The sequence below is a fragment of the Sapajus apella genome, unplaced genomic scaffold, assembly GCF_009761245.1.
Source record: "Sapajus apella isolate SASKATOON/1434 unplaced genomic scaffold, GSC_monkey_1.0 scaffold61, whole genome shotgun sequence".
Taxonomy (NCBI): Eukaryota; Metazoa; Chordata; class Mammalia; order Primates; family Cebidae; genus Sapajus; species Sapajus apella.
The window spans coordinates 4,096,394-4,113,423 of NW_022437001.1; the positions used below are offsets into that span (position 1 = coordinate 4,096,394).

General features: G+C 37.1%; 1 pseudogene across 1 annotated transcript in view; it reads right to left on the minus strand.

Moving 5' to 3' along the window:
• Nucleotides 1-16,647, minus strand: part of LOC116529035 — a 19,437-nt pseudogene extending 2,790 nt beyond the window's left edge. The window contains exon 1 of the transcript XR_004259345.1: nt 16,572-16,647. The product of XR_004259345.1 is annotated as an argininosuccinate synthase pseudogene (transcript). The remainder of the gene's footprint in view (nt 1-16,571) is intronic.
• Between the last annotated feature and the right edge of the window lie 383 nt (nt 16,648-17,030).

Genomic DNA, 17,030 nt, shown 5'->3' on the forward strand with positions numbered 1-17,030 from the left:
AAAAAAAAAAAAAAAAAAAAAAAAAGAAAAGAAAAGAAAGAAAGAAATACAAAGATGACTAAAACCTGGACTGTATTCTTAAATATCTTGAGTCTAGTACAGAAGATACGATGATTCCACAAATAACTATAACTTAAATGCTGTAAGGATGTATCCTGAGAGAGGACTAATTAACCAGAAAAGGGCCAAAGGAAAACAAAATGCTATTTTTTCCTCTACTTCATTTTTGTCTGAATCTTTCCAGTAGCTTAAGGATACACTTCAAGTAGGATAGGCAAACCTTGGTTTTCAACCACCACAGAAAAGGAGAATGATGTATTTGCTCATCTGCAGGGATGTTCATAAGGGAAGTGTTATCCCTCAAGGGAGGCCTGTTCAGCAATGATCACCATGTGATTAAGTCCAACATTCTGGCAAAAAAGGAAAGCCAAAAATATTCATCATGAAGTTAACTCTGTTTTAGAAAGGGAACTATGAAAAAATATGGATTTTCATTACGAGGAAAAAAAAATGAAAGAAATAGTTTTAAAAATAAATAACCAGAAGAAACTGGGAGACTGTTTAAAAACAGCTTATTGGAAACTTGGGGAAAATATTTGACTCAGCCCAAGTAGGACAGGCTTTTAACAAATAAACACTAAATAGCAAAGGAAAGAAGGCTGTTACAGGGAGTGGGAAGGAATGAATCTTTTTATGGAGGAAGAGAATTTTCCAGGAAGAAGAGTGGAAATTCTATAAAATGTGACACACCAAATGCAATGCAAACTAGTAATTAAAGAGGTAGAAAGCTCTTTAATTACCAGGGCACCTTGTAAGGAAATCCAAAATCAAACACCAAAGTTTTCAAAGAAAGAAAGGAAAGCAGGTAGTGTATTAATGAAACTACTTGAGGCTAATGATGGAAAAGTTGTACTCAAGAGCATAAAGACAATAGTCCAAAAAAAAAAAAAGAGTTTGTCAGGGCAATTAATTTTTAAAAAGTAATTTTATGGAGCTCTCCCAATTTAAATACTTTAAATTGTACTTTCAACAGAGAATTTGTATCAGTTAGCTTTTGCTGCATAACAAACCACTTCAAAACTTAGTGGTTTAAAAGAACAATTACTTATTAGTTCATAATTGAGTGTTTTGGCAATTTGGCCTGGGATGAGTCAGGCCATACTGCTGGCTCATCTAGGTCTCACTCAAGTGGCTTAGCTAACTAGTGGCTTAGCGAGGCCTGGATGGTCGAGATGGCCTCACTCCCATTTCTGGCAGTTCTGAGGCTCTCTTCCATGTGGTCTCTCTAGCAGGCTACTTCAGACTCTTTGCATCCTTGTTTGATGATGACATTTGCAGCAATAGGGAAGAATCCCTAGTGGCCAAGCACTTTACAATATAAACCTTGGCTTACATCCTATTTCTTCATGTCCCATTGGCCAAGGAAGTCTTTTGGCTAAGCCCAGTCTCAAGGGATAGAGAATTAAACACAACCACCTGATGGGAAGTGTGGCAGCATCTCATTATAAAGCAATGTGCATAATATAGGAGGAAGTATTGTGGCCATGTTTGCAAGAAACCAACCACAGTTTGCCCTCAAGTCACAAAATAAACATGCTTCCCACATGCAAAATACAATCTCTGTCTTCTACAAAAGTCATATCCCATGATGGTATCAGTCTTGAAGGATCTTCATCAAAATCAGCTCCAGACATAGATGAGTTTCTTTAGGTGTAGCTCTTCAGGTTCAGCTCCTCTTAATTCAAAGACCTATATGTTAAAGTTAGCTGCCTTCTTAACACACGCATTCAACATGTAACAGGGAGAGGGGACAGATAACAGCAATAAACGCTCCCACTTGAAATGGGAAGAACACCGGCACAAAGCAGTCACCAGTTCATAACGACTGTGAGATCCTGCCAGGGAAATGTTAACAAGGACCTCAACTGTTGGAACAGGAAATATTACTTAATTAAGGCCCAATTCTAGCTCCCAAGAATTGTTCTCAAGTTCATTGTTCTGTGAAGCTCTTGGCTATTCCCTTCAGAAGCCTGAATTCTACCCATAGAAAGTTGGGGCCCACAGACCTCCTTTGGTTTTAAACTACTTCAGTCTTTTTTAGCAAAAGCTGGCACTGCTTTCACAAAGCTTTGTGAATTTCCCCATAAAGCAAAGTCAAGTGTGTGCCATACCCCAAAGCCAAACCCACAATTTCTTTGGAAATAGGCATCTCTCTTATTTGGGTATCATTTCAGGATTGGGAGAATGCCCTTAAAATTACTGAAAGCTCTTTTGCCTGGCTGAACGTCTACTAGACACCATCTTAAATCTATTGGAGGGCTTTGAAAAGAAACTTAGAGCCATACCCTTAATTTATCCTTATTCCTAAAGATATTTCTTGTTTTGAAAATCTTTGCTGGCCGGAGAAACTTGAAATAAAAAATAGTTTTATTTTCCAACCTAGCAAATTTGTCTTCTTTGTGTACCTCTAAATTCTGTTTGCCAAATATTTATTTAGCTCATCTTTCTCTCACAGTTTCACATCAAATTCAGCTAGCAGAAGCCAACAGGCACTTACTCCATTGTGCCATAAGATCTTCTTAGTCCTATCTGTAAGTTTATTGCATACATTTTTTTATCTGTGACAGTTTTGTCAAATTTTTTTGCAACAATGAACATGGATTAGCATCTTTCCAACCTTCTCTTATGGTTTTCTCACCACTTTTCTAGCCTCCACTCACAGCTTGTTTGCCTTTTTGTTGTTGCTCATGCTTTGGTAGAAATTTCCTCACTGCTTTTTTAGCCTCCGCTTGCTGTCTGACCCCAAAGCCACCTCTACATGTTTTAGGTTTTTATCACAGCAGCCTCCCACTTCTGGTGGCAATTTCTATGTCAGTTAAGTTTTACTGCATAACAAACTACTCCCCTGAGAAACTGGCTCGGAGAAAAAAAAAGCATTTCTTTTTTTACCATGATTTTGTGGGATGACTGGGTAATATTTCCGGTATGGATTGGCTCGGCTGGAGGCTGAATGGGTCTAGGACAACCTCTTTCAGAAATTTGAGGCAGAGCTGGCTTGGGACGTGGGGCCTCTCTCCAGATTGCCTCTCATCCTCAAAATGGTGAGTCCAGCTTGTTCACATGACAGCAGCTTTCCAGGAACAGGAAAGGAGGCAAGGCTCAAGTGCACAAACACTTTTTAAGCTTCTGTTTGCATAACACTTGCTATTATTTCATTGGCCAAAGCAAGTCACATACCAAGCGCATATTCAAAGGGTGCAGAAATAGTCTGTGCATCTTGATGGGAGAAACAGCCACGTCACGTTGCAAAGAGGTGTATGTGTAAGAATGAGAAGAATAACTGTCTCCCTCTTTGTAAACAATCTACCACAAAAGCTAATAATTATAGTTCTAACATCAGAAAATGCACACAAGTGTGCTGGACTGATTGATATGCTAGATGCAGACAAATCACAGGTTTTTTGGAAAATGTAAGAATAGAGACAGTGACTATAATGTATAATTTGCCGGAGATGGCCACAGGGCTTGAGGCTTGTTGACAAAGCAGTGAGCACATCCTCCATTCTAAGTGAACATCTCCAGAGAAAGTTCTGGGGAATGCAGAGATGAGCATGAACTGATAGAATCATAAACCGATAGAATCCAGCCTTACTGAGGGGTATGAAAAGCAGTACAGTATTGTATACGCCCCCACGAAACAAATACTCCCTTAAATGTATTAAAGTGAATCACAGCAAAAGCAATGTCAAGGGAAAGGAAGATAATATTTTTTTCAAAATGACATGAAGCTCAGGGACTGCAATGTGGAAAAAAATAATAAGTTAAAAGAAGTTGAAGACTGTCTCCCCTGAACTCCCTTACTCAACAAAATACCTGCTGAATGTAAGCGTAGGAGAGTTTCAGGTAGTTTTAATCCTCATTTGGGATTACACACTTTTCTTCCAGTTATTTCCCACGAGTTTGTGGAATTCACCCTCCATTGCATTATGGATCTTCCTCAAGCATTAATGTCTGGAGTGATGACCTCAATTGCTATAAACCAGAAACAGCCCTGAGTGGGAGCCATAATAAAACAGTAGAATGTCCAAAAATAACCTATGGGGGAAAGGCACCATTTGTAGGGCACAATCTAAAAAATGCTATAAGAATGCATACTGTGATTTCTTTCTCTTATGTCATCGCTCCATGAGAAGACTAGAAAGAAATGCCATAAAATAACAACACTGTTTATGTTTGTTGCTTGGGCTTTGACATTTTATTTCTTTTATTTTGTATGTTTTATATTGTATAAAAATTTATTTACCAAAAAAACTAGATTACACATTAGAAACAGTAATAACTAAAGATACAAAGTGACTCCATATAACAGCATAATTAATTTGCTTTAAATACTTTTTTCCAAAGGTAGGATTTAAAACATGCATACATGCCTCAACATGGGATTATCCTTTCTAAGTTAAAATCGATGTTACTCCTCTAACTGGATAAACAGTCTTTTACCCAGGAATTTACCCTAGGGAAACACTGAGGAGTATGAAAAGCAGTACAGTATTTTATACGCCCCCCACTAGACAAATACTCCTTTAAATGTGTTCAAGTGAACCACAGCAAAAGCAATATCAAGGGAATATTGCTTAGAACTTTTATAAAAGATTAAGCATATAGGGGAACAATTTTTCAGTTTGTAGATATTTTCCAAAAAGGAATAAAATGGCAAAATGATAAGAAGAATGCATAAAATAATCACACAGTAATATGACATAGGCAGAAAAGTGACTGCTGAGTTTCAGGGTGGGCAGAGTAAGGAAAAGCTGAGGTGGTACTCACAGAGCTGATATAGTTGCCACTCTGGAAGAGTTACAGTGTAGATAAGATAAGGCATGTGACACTGATCAAAGCAGGGAGGATGCATTTGAACTTACTATGCAAATACATTAGCATATTGGGTGGGGATATATTTATTGTAGACAGATATGATTCTGAACTCATTTAGGATTTTCTAGAAAGGTTTTATTTTGGCTTTGAACAAAATATTTACATAAATCCAAAATTAAACTCTTTCTACTATAGTCCCTGTTTAGCTCATGTTTTCCAAAAGGTGGGAAGTCGGATGGGGAATAGAGAGACCAACGACACTGTATGTTCCTTACTGAATGTATTATTACAACTGTGTTAACAGCTACTAAGGTGAAATGTAACTATTACATATTTAGACAGTGAGGCCATAAAACAGGACCATATAATAATTTCTACTTGCCAAATATGATAGGAACCATTTGGACAAAATATGTAAGAGGGGAAAGAGGAAGAATTATTGAATCACACATGCTTTCCAAAATCTAAAATATATATATGACAATGAATCAATATTTGAAACATCTGCCTTATCTACTAAAGGTCAATACTTCTCTAATCCTGTTTTGTTTTGTTTTGTTTGTCTGTATTGTTCATTGCTGCATCTCTAGTCTCTTGAAAAATAGATGGCAGATATAGCAGGTGCTTAATAAATATTTGCTAAATGACTTGATGAATAAATGAAAAAGATTTTTGTATGTAAGAAACTTCCTAACTGAGAAGTGTTAGGTACAGGCATCCAGGGAACTATTGGGTTCTTATAACAGGAATATCATATCCTTATCCTTGGATCCACCCAAATTCTATGGTCTTTAAGATTCATGTTGAGATCTATTTCTTTTTTTAAGTTTTCCTGACCACACCAGTCTTCACTGGTCTCCCTATGAGACTTTATCAACACATCATTTAGCTCATTTATTTCTTGCACATTGTGTAATGTTAATCCACGATTTTTGAATGGACTACAGTATGTTCAAGCTATGCCCTCTCCTTAACTCATTGATACAAAGACATGGCCCCTGCCCTTGAGGTGCTTGAAGACTGGCAGGAACTTACAGGTAAAGTAAATGAGCACGGTGTGTCAAGTATTATACATGCTATGGTGCATTTGCGTTGGCCTTTCCAACCACAGCTCCATTCTCCTATATGAAGAAATTACAAAACTGATTCCTTTATGTCCCACATGCACTTAAAGCTAAGTTTCTAAATCTAAGCTAAGGTATATCAGATGCACTTGCACAACAGTTTAAAATGAATGTCAGGTGGCAACCGTGTTCCTGTCTCTATCAATACTAGTTTGCAGTGACTGGACCTCAGCTCCCAGAGCCCAGTCACCAGCTTTATGGGCATGGGAGAAAGTGAAGTAGCAGCAGCAGCAGCAGTTTCTGACCTCTGGAAACAGCGATGGTGCTATGACTGCCAAATCAATAGTCCAGTTGCTGTTTTCTAACTTTTATTCCTCCTATCCTATGAGCATCAAATTCCCTGAATTAAACACTGCTTGAAATCACTAGTATTTTCACTGTATCAAACCCTGATTGATTCTCAAGGTACATGGAGAATAGAGTAACGACACTAAGAAGAGAGTAGGCGGCTGTCCCACGGGGAATGGGAAGATAATTGTCTAAACCAAGTCAGGCAGATGAGGGGTGAGAGAATTAGGTCAACCTGAGTACATAGTAGTAACTCAAAATCTCATGATATTTATTTATACTGGGAAACTTAGAAAAGATGTACTCTAGTTTCTTTACCTTAAAATAAAGGAAAAAGAGACTCAGAGAGGGAAAAGGACTCTCCCTAAGAAATGGAAGATGTGAGTCCAGTGAGCAGCAGGGCCAGGGCAGAAGCAGATCCCCTGCTGTCTAATTCGGTGTCCATTCAGCTGAAATACTTCTGTAATTTTTATTAAGCAAACTTATTCAGAAGAGTATCTAGGCATTTCACTTCTTATAGAAAATAAAAATCAAAAATGTTAATATGATGTTATGATTGTATTTCTGTTGATGAACACAATAGCTGCAAATGAGCAGAAATTCTTTCATGGGAATATTGAAATGGATAGCCGCAATAATAAATGGGAATCAAATTCTTCTAACCATTACATTATTTGCCCACCCCTTATATTCCCTATTTTCAATAAATATGTATTTTTTAACCCGATTTCTCAGCAGATCTATCTGGCCCTCAGAATCCAGTGGGCTATCCCAGCACTGCTCCCACTCACACAACATGGCATCAGTGAAGACAGGATTTATAACTCTGTTTATTCTGGAAAGGTCCTTCAAAGATAGTCACTTGTGAATGAACCACACCTCTTTAGGAAAACATAACAGGCTCATGTTCCCTGTGACATTCCTGAGTCCATGAATAGATCTGAAAATGCTCCTTCTTCTATTTAGAATGTGAGATTTTAACTATCTTTATTAGAAGAGTCAATTGTCTCTCTGCAAACATTTAACTTGCTAAAACATACCATAATCTTATGATGGTAAATTTTATTTCTGGAAGAGATTTCAAAAGATTTTCTGATCTAAATCCCTGATAACAAATAGTTTGAGTGTTATCACTTTCATTTTACTGGGGTAAGACCTATGGGATTAAATTCTTTTACAAAGTTATAAAGTTAGTCAGAGGCATGAACAGTGTCAGTCTCAGCATTTCCATCATCTCAAGTTTCAGGTGCAAAGCAATTTGTTCCATGAGTTCAGCCTCACCCAAATCTCAAGCCTATCCTAACTGAGGTAGGAAGTATATCTGGAGCTCTGTCCAGAATCCAAGTAGCCATTGCCTGCGGCAGTTCCCAAGTACCTGCAGGCCTATAATTTTCAGACTTCCCCCAACCCTTGCCATGATTATTAAATCCTTATGAAGGCCCCTAAGACTCCCCTGTTTACATTCCATTTTTTCTGGTGTGATTGAAGGATTACATGAGTCTCGGTCAGCCTTTGGGGTCAAGGGAAAATGCTGACACCATACTCCATCCTTCCAAAAAGGAACCAGTAGCCTCTGGGAGATTGGAATAAGCTGAATATTAACTTATCAAATTTAACTTAATATTCAACTTACTCCAATCTCCCAAAGGCTACTGTTTCCTTTTTGGGTCCCCCATTCTGACTGAGCGGTTGCTCCAAACAGAAAAATCAACTAGTACTATGACATTGTTCCCAATACTCAGAATGTAACAGGTGTCTAGACAGAATTTTTGATTTGCAAAATGACTGGTTAAAGTGCAATAGAAAAAATTTACATGTCTATACATTTTTATTATATTAATCCTTTAAAAATGTATATTAATACGCAATAGTAAAGTAGTCCATATAGTAATTGAATAAATAAATAGAGATATTTATACTAGAAGGATGTGCTGAAGAGATATGCACATTTGAGAAAATTTGGAGATTCACTTTAGGAATATATGCAGCAGGGTCACGTCTACCTGAGTGGAGTCCTTTGGGTATTTCTAGACTATAAGCTCCATAAAGACATGGTGTCCCTTTGTGGAAGCCATCCTCACTGCTGAGCGCTGTGTCTGGTGCATAACAGGTCTTCAATAAATATTTGTTGAATCAATGAATCAAGGAATGAATTAAAACTGGCCAAAATCAAAATAGTTTTCGTGTATCTTAGTGTTGTGGGTGGAATTGTGTCCCCCCAAATTTTATATCCACCTGGAACCTTAGAATGTGACCCTATTTGGAAATAGAGTCTTTGCAGACATACTTAGGTAAAAATTGATATGAGATCATACAGGATTAGTGTGGCCCCTAAATCCAATGAGAATGTCCTAATCACAGACAGAAAAGGACACACAGAGACACAGTGAAGAAGGTTATGTGAAAACAGAGGTAGACAGAGACCGGAATGCTGCCGATCAGCTACAAGTCAAGGAACACCTGGGGCCACCAGAATCTAGAAAAGCAAGGAAGCATTCATTTCCAGGGCCTCAGAGGGAGCATGGCCTCGCTAATAGCCTGATTTGGGATTTCTGGCCTCCAGAACTGTGAGAGTGTGTTTCCGATATTTTATACTACCAAGCTTATGGTAATTTATGAAGACAGCCCAAAGAAACTAGTACAGATAGTATTTCAGACACCAGGCCTCTTGCCTTAGTCAGTTTTATTAGACCTGACTCACCTGCCCATTTCCAATGGTCTATTGTAACAAATTCAACATGCCGCCTCCAGTGCAAGTAGTAGAATCTAGCTCCCCTAACACCTAGTACAGCATTCTGTTCACTACACATGACCATTTATAACCAGAGAATTTACCTGACAAGAAAAAGTTCTCAGTCTAAGGTGTGAGACTGTGGGTACGTACCCATGAATTTATGATGTAACCTGAAACTCTTTGCTCTTAAAATTGTTTATAAGACTAAGCTTCTGACTTCTGATATATGCTGGTTCCAGCCAGTTCACGATAATCATAAGATGTGTTATAGTTTTATTTATGTACTTAATCTTCTGGTCAGGGCAAAAACCAGGAAATGAAGTTTTTTATTTTTTTTTTTAACTCATCTTTGTCGTCATTTAGTATTACTAACTCTCATTATGTATACATATCTATATAAATAAAAAAACGAGTTAAATTTTAAGTCAATCACATTTTCTGAAATTTTCAAAAAGAGAATCAAATTTCCTTCTGAGGCAAAAATAAAAATTTAATTTACTATTCATCTCCCTAACTAGCCTGTGCCAACAAAATGATTTCCTTAAAAAACAGACAACCAAAATGTCTTTTGTATACTTTAGATATAACTTATATAAACATAGAACTGACTGTGCTTGGCAGAGAGGGGCACTCAAGAAGTGTTAGACCTGTTTTTCTGGATTAAGAAAGAAAATGAGCATTTAGAAGCACCCTTTGATTTGAATTGCTCACTTGCTCGTTGTTATTAGTTACTGTTGACGTAATTGAAATGATCATCTCTTCTGCATCTTAAGCTTATTTACAAGGGTACTTGATTTTAAGCATCGAGAAAGAATGTTATTAATAGGTCATCTGATCTGAGGTCAAGAGTTAGAGACCAGCCTGGCCAACATGTTAAAACCTCATCTCTACTAAAAATACAAAAACTTAGCTGGGCATGGTGGTGGGCACCTGTAGTCACAGCTACTGGGGAGGCTGAAGCAGGAGAATCTCTTGAACCCAGGAGGTGGAGGTTGTAGTGAGCCAAGACTGCACCATTGCACTTCGGCCTGGGCAACAAGAATAAAACTTAAAAAAAAAAAAAGAATGTTATTGGTGATCTGAAAGTGTAATGATTCTGCTGTCATGACTGAATAGCATTCACTGTGACAATCACAAAGTGGGTAGCAAACCAAGACAAATGAGCCCCAGTCTGTAAATCACAAGACTTTTAAAGAGAAAAACAAAAAATGATGTATCATCCCAAGATTAGTAATTCCGAAAAAGAAGGAAGATTAGGAAGTGTGGAGAGTTCAAAATTCAAAGTCTGGTGAAGACAAACACAAGTGAAAGGAATTCAGCTAGGTTGAGATCCATAAAGGTGTAATAAGCACCCACTATGAGCCAAGCAGTGAGTGAAAGCGAGTAAAACGTGAAACTCTGTCCCACAATCTAGAGAAGGCTTAGACATTCTTTAAGAAAGAAAAAATGGAGGAATCTGAAGAAACTTTTGCATCCATGCATGATGCAATTTTTTGAACCCTAGTATAAAAGAAAGTTCCAGAGAGCAAGTCTTAAAAGTATCCACAGAACCTAGCATGCATTTTTGAATACACATAGAAAGTTCCCAGAAAATGAGTGTGTTTGGTGTGTTTTACCTAACCCATAAGTTAATGTGTGAAGAAATGGACCATAAAACCAAAGATGAATATCACACAGAAAGAGCCAAGAACAAACAGTGTGTAAGAATAATGTCAAGAAGGCTAACATCCAGATATGATTTTAAACATAAAACAACTATTCTTACCACGTGGTTTGAAAAAATAAAAAGAAAAGGAAGAAGCAAAAACAACAACTAAAGATGATAAGAGAAGATGGCTGACGTGGTGTCTGCAGACAGTTACAGGCTGAGGCCTCCAAGGCAGCTCCCATGATCTCTGCAGGGTTCAGGACACTCAAGGAACCCTTGAATTACAGTCAATTAGATAGGCTGACCTGGAGGTACCCCTAAGAAAAGCCCATGGAGTCATGTTCTAAGAATCTGTTTTACGCACAGCCTCGCTCAAAACTTTTACAGTTACTTGACTGCCAATACAGAAAAAAAAAATTCTATGAAATGTGATGATGTCAGAAAGCTATGGGCCAAAGAAAAATTAATCATCAAATGATGGAAATAATTTAAAAATATACTGATTGGCCAAGTTGGTGTGTATAAAGTTATAGTAAGAGTATAAAGGTTTATGTTGGGTTCTAAAGTTCGATCACAATAGTACAAAAAGGGTTATCTATCTAGTTGCTAGAAATTTATGTTTCTATTTGTTTTTTACTTGATTCCAAACTTAACATATAATTTAGGTGCATGCACACAAATACACACACGTGCACACAACAATTTGAGTCTACATGTAAAAAATATAAGGTGTGAATTAAATCCTATTTTATTCTACACTGGTCCAGGTTTCAGTGTGCCCCATTCTGAGTTTATTTTGGAGGCCTCTGAAGCATCTGGAGCAAGAATTTGGAAAGATTTTGCACAGAGGAGAGATCAATTCAGGGAATAAGTAGGGGCCTCAAGTAGCTGAAGGTATCATGTACAAGAAGGAGTTGACTGATTATGCTATTATAAAAGGTCGAGGAAAAGCAATGAGCAAAAGTGTAGAAGGACACGCTTCAGTTGAAGATAATGAGTCATACTCTGTCATTAGAGCTGTTCAGCAATGGCCAGGCTGCCTTAGAAATACATGAACCCTGTGTCACCAGCCGCACTCCACTAGGGCTGGATGACTATTGACAATGAGGGGCGGTGGAGAATAGACTCTTTACACTCTTTTCTACTCTAAGGTAAATAGTAAAAATAATAGAAAAATGTAGAATCAGATAAGCACATATTCCCATGCATAACCATCTCTGGAATGTCAGACAACTTCTTAAACCTTTTTTGAAAACTTTTCTCAAGCCTAATTCACAGATCAAATAATGTGTGTAAAACACCTGTCATGTAATAGATGCTAAATAAATCATGGGAAAACAAATTATCCTAATATCATATAGTTTCTACAGAATAAGGATTAGCAACTCTCTCGATACCACTAGATGAAAAAGAAAAGCAGAGAAATCAGATAATGTTCTTTAGCTTTCTGATCCTACCTCTGTAACATAAAACTATGGGTCACACTCTGATTATCTGCTGACTGTTTAAATAAGAGATCTTCCTTTTGCAGAAAATTTTACTTGAATTAAAATACTCATACTTCACAGGCAAGTAGGATTTCTGATAGAAAGAAGAAGCAAACCAATAAAGTAATTAAGATTTAAAATTCTATTTTCAGACAAGTACCTTAAATAGAAAAATATTAAAAATATACAATTGAGAGTGGAGCATTTTTCTCAAATAGTTTTCCCTTCAAATACTATCTGAAGAAGGGGCCCTTTTCAGAAAGAGAAATTTATCATTTAAGGTAGGAATCATATGTTAACCCATGAAAGGTGATATTTGATAACTTTGAAAATTGCTTTATCTTTCAGCTTTTCCTTTAAAAAAATGGACAGATTTTAGGTAGTTTAGCACATAGATTAATTTGTAACATTTATTGAAACGTCCTTTACGTGTTAGTGAATTAAGATTCACAATTAAAAGTTTGTATCCTTAAGTGTAAGTGAAACTGTGCTGGATGTTCTCATTATGAACTTGCCCAATAAATCACAGTTAAGATATTCATAATAAAAGCATTCATCTTAGAAAGAAACTTGCTTGAACATAGTGCTGGGAAAAAAAGAATTGCCGTAATGCAGGTAGAGTGGGGAACGTAGCTTTACACAGGGACCTTTACAAAACGGGCCAAAAATATGCACAAAAAATTATTTTGAAGAAACTTCACAGAACCTTTTTTTTCATTTTTAAGAGCAGATGAAAGACATTTGTGATATTAAAAGCAGGAGCTGTCACCTGATCTGTGAACTCTGCCAATTCCAAGGATCTAGGTAAAACTAGTGTCATGAGAACTGCTTCCTGGACTGTTAAAAAATACAGACAACAGGAGAAATGAAGCTTATGTAAAGATATTGGAAAGTTAATCCAAACAATCATCACCAGAGACAGGCAAATGGAAAGAAAAGACAGCGGGAAGATACAGGCGGGGGTAGGGCATGGGGGGAAGGGGGAAAGAGAAGAGTGACATTTGGTGATGAACCATATGTGCGTGGTTTGAAAGACATGACTGAATTGTTTTTGGTGCAGTATTATTCTGACATTTAGAATGAGGCAATTTTCCATTTCCATTAATGTACTGCCAAATAGAAGGGGAACTGTCTCGAATTAAAGACTAAAGAAAGCTGTTCCTCAAAGTTGTATTAAATCATTGCTGATGAACTCATTAAGAACAAATTAACGAGGTAAATTGTACTAGGAATAACCAGCAAGAAAATCCAAGGGAAATTATACAACTTCACTGATTTCTAAACAGTCCAGCATTAAGCAATGCCAGCACGTGACATCAAAGTGGGATATACTCTTTGGTCTCTACAAATTTCTCAGTATCCTCGGAAAGGACCCAGGGTTACTTCAGAAAGAGGAGAAAATTTGATGTAGTATCTCAACAGACTTCATAACAACTAAAAGATGTTAGGGAAAATTACCTCCACCCACCTTTCCACTTCATTTTTCAAATAGAAAAGAGGCTAAAACTTTGTGTGAGGCATGATAAAAAAACAAAAATTTGTTGTCTGTGATCTAAGCAATACATTTAGCCCTTTGTTCTAATGATCAGCATAGAGAAGATTATTAAAACTCTACAACTAAGTTCCCTCATTTTCTGTGAAATCAGCTAGACATGAATTTTTTTGCCTTTCTCAGATGAGGGTGAAAAATCTCTGTTGTCTTCAAATACTTCTCATGGAGTTCACCAGTCAGGTGGAAGAGCTGAAAACTAACATCGAGGTGCTCCCATCTCAACATTCCAGGATTCCCAAATCCTCCAAGGTGATCAGCCCCTTATATATCTAGTTACAGAGCAACTCAGACTTGTCATTTCTGTTTTATTCTCAGCACTGGTGCTCTAGGTATTGTAGACTAGCTGAAAAAAAAAAAAAAAAAAAAAGGCAGCAGAAACTCACAGCAACATGCTCATTAATTTGTCCAGTGGTCACACTCTACATTTTGTCATGTCGAGTCCATATTCTGGAACTCAGTAATGAAATCCCGAAATCTTTTTACATGATGATGTCCTCCCTCTCACTTCATGTTCTCTGTTAACATTTTGATAGGTCTTCTTTTTGCCATAAAAGAGAACTCAAGACATCTCCATAACAGCATGAATCTAGATCCTGAACTCTATCTTTTTTTCTCCCCACGGTATTCCTAGGGCCTAGCATGCTGCTTAAAACACAAGAAGCACATAATAAAAGCTGTGTTATTTGAACAGAGGAACTAATAATAATGTTGTGTACTTACATTATAGCCCATATACAGAATTCTCTGCCATATATTAACAAATGGATCATTTGAAATTCCAGGAAATACTGGTTCTAACTTGAGATTAACGCAATAACAGCCATGTCTTAAATGTGAATTAATCTGCTGCACTTTCTTTAATTTTTCATACTCATTAAAGCTCAATTTCTCAAAAGTAATTCCTTTAGTAGCTATTGTAATTTTTTTCACTTTAATTGATCGAAATCATTTATAAGAATATTTTTTAAAACTACAATTTCAATTGGGTTCATTTTAAATGATTTTGAATCATTCACATTTCTATAACCCTTTTTATCTCATGATCTCAAAGTTCATTTATATGTTATTTATTTCTAATGTAGAGCAGAATGGAGTAATTGTTCCCATTTTACAGGCACACACTGAAATAAACACTAGATATATGGCTTTCAGTAAATAACTCAAGATGGGAAATTTGAGACTCAGGATCAAATCAAATCCATTATTTCTCATCCAAGAAATTACACATTTCCATCATTTTGTCACCTAAAAATTTATTTTTCTATTGTAACTTCAGTCCCCCTTATGATTCTGCTTACTAAACTTTAATTGGAAATATGCATATGAATTTCTCCAACCCCTCTCTCCCCTAATTCATTTTCAAGGTCATTGGATATGACCAATTGTTGCTAAACCAGTGCTAAAGGAAGTTCTGCTGAAGTCAACAGGAATCAGAAATGGTATTTGATGAAAGACTTAAAGTCTGTATAGGTATCTGATTTTAAAAGTTGTAGCCCCTTTAAATTAATTGAAGGGCTACTAAGTGCTGGCCAGGACATGCTGCCTAGCTGTTTCCATAATAAAAGATTGCAAAGTGGAAAACTATTATATCTGGACATGTTACCCCAACTTTGTTTATAAATTCAATATATTATAATCAAAATGTATAAAACTAAGAGAAACCTTTGCCTTTTAAATCAGACAATTCCTTTTGCTTTTGCAGTTCATGGTTGCAGCTTACTGATCTGATAATTATACCCACAGAGAAACTGACCTTAGCAAGGAAGGACAGAGGTCTAGAGAAGAAACCAAAAAATCCTTTCTGCTTTGTTTGGTTTGCAATTTTTTTCAAGGAATTAAAAAAAATCATTTGTCTTATAGATAACAAAAAAAAAAAAGGTCTGATGAACTAAAAACCATTTAAATAAAAGAATCTAAGTCAACTTTCTCCTCTGAAAATGTTCTGGCCTAAGGGTGCATTTTTCCAGCTTCATTGCTTGCCAGAGCAAGGTCAGGGCTCCTACTGAATGTTGTTTCCTGAAATCAGGATGCTTCATTTGTAACCTAAGTAAAGTCACCAAGGACCGTGGATCCTTGGGGCTGAGCTCTATGCTCTGTTAGCTGGCTAAGCAGAGCATAGTGAAGGCCCATCTAACCCTGAATACATACATTTCCAATGATCCCTGCCTAGAGTCACACTAAAGAGGACATTTACGGGGTGTGGAAGGAGGATCCTCTTTTCAGTCATCTGACTTTATAAACGCCATCTCCATCAGTGGAACGCCACAGTTAAAAGCTTTTCCAATGACCCTGTTATGCTTTCCTTCCTGATTTGCATTTGCTCACTCACCATGGTAGCATTCTCAATTTTAATGACAATAAAAATTTTTCGTAATTAGATCTTTTTTATTAAAAAAATTTTTGCCTCTAAATATATGATCTGGGCAGCTTCACAGGCACATAACTGCTTCTTTATTTACACTATGAATGTAGGAAGACTCTCCCTCTACTACCAGGCTTGAATTCTATGAATGCAAGGATAAAGATTTTTTACTTTAATCTTTTTGGCAACCCAATAATGGCAATGATCCTTCTAGGGTATGTTAGTAGCAAATAAGGAAAAATTTAAGTAAACTCAATTTGCCTTTAACCTCTTTGATCCCCCCTCTCCCCTTCAGGTCAATTGTCAAGGCCTGCTTTCCAACCCAATTAATTATATTCTATAGGTCTTTAAACCTTGACATAATAAATCTCACTTTCCATATCTCAAAATACCCTTCAGTCTTCTCCCTAGTTATAAGAATCCCCGGCCGGGCGCGGTGGCTCAAGCCTGTAATCCCAGCACTTTGTACATCTCATAAATTCAAACCTTTTATTTCCTAACCTCCACCAATATTAGTATTCCAAATATTTGTATACATTTCGAAAAAGATTTCAGGAGGCAGGGCACGGTCGCTCATGCCTATAATCCCAGCACTTTGGGGGGCCGAGGCGGGTGGATCACGAGCTCAAGAGATCGAGACCATCCCGGTCAACGTGGTGAAACCCCGTCTCTACTAAAACTACAAAAAATTAGCTGGGCATGGTGGCGCGTGCCTGTAATCCCAGCTACTCAGGAGGCTGAGGCAGGAGAATTGCCTGAACCCAGGAGGCGGAGGTTGCGGTGAGCCGAGATCGCGCCATCGCACTCCAGCCTGGGTAACAAGAGCGAAACTCCGTCTAAAAAAAAAAAAAAAAAAAAAAAAAAAAGAATCCCCAAAGGCCTTTCTATTCTTCTTCTACAGTTTTCTTTGGCAAGTCATAGCCATTTCCATCCTATCAGATTATCATGTTTGATGGGATG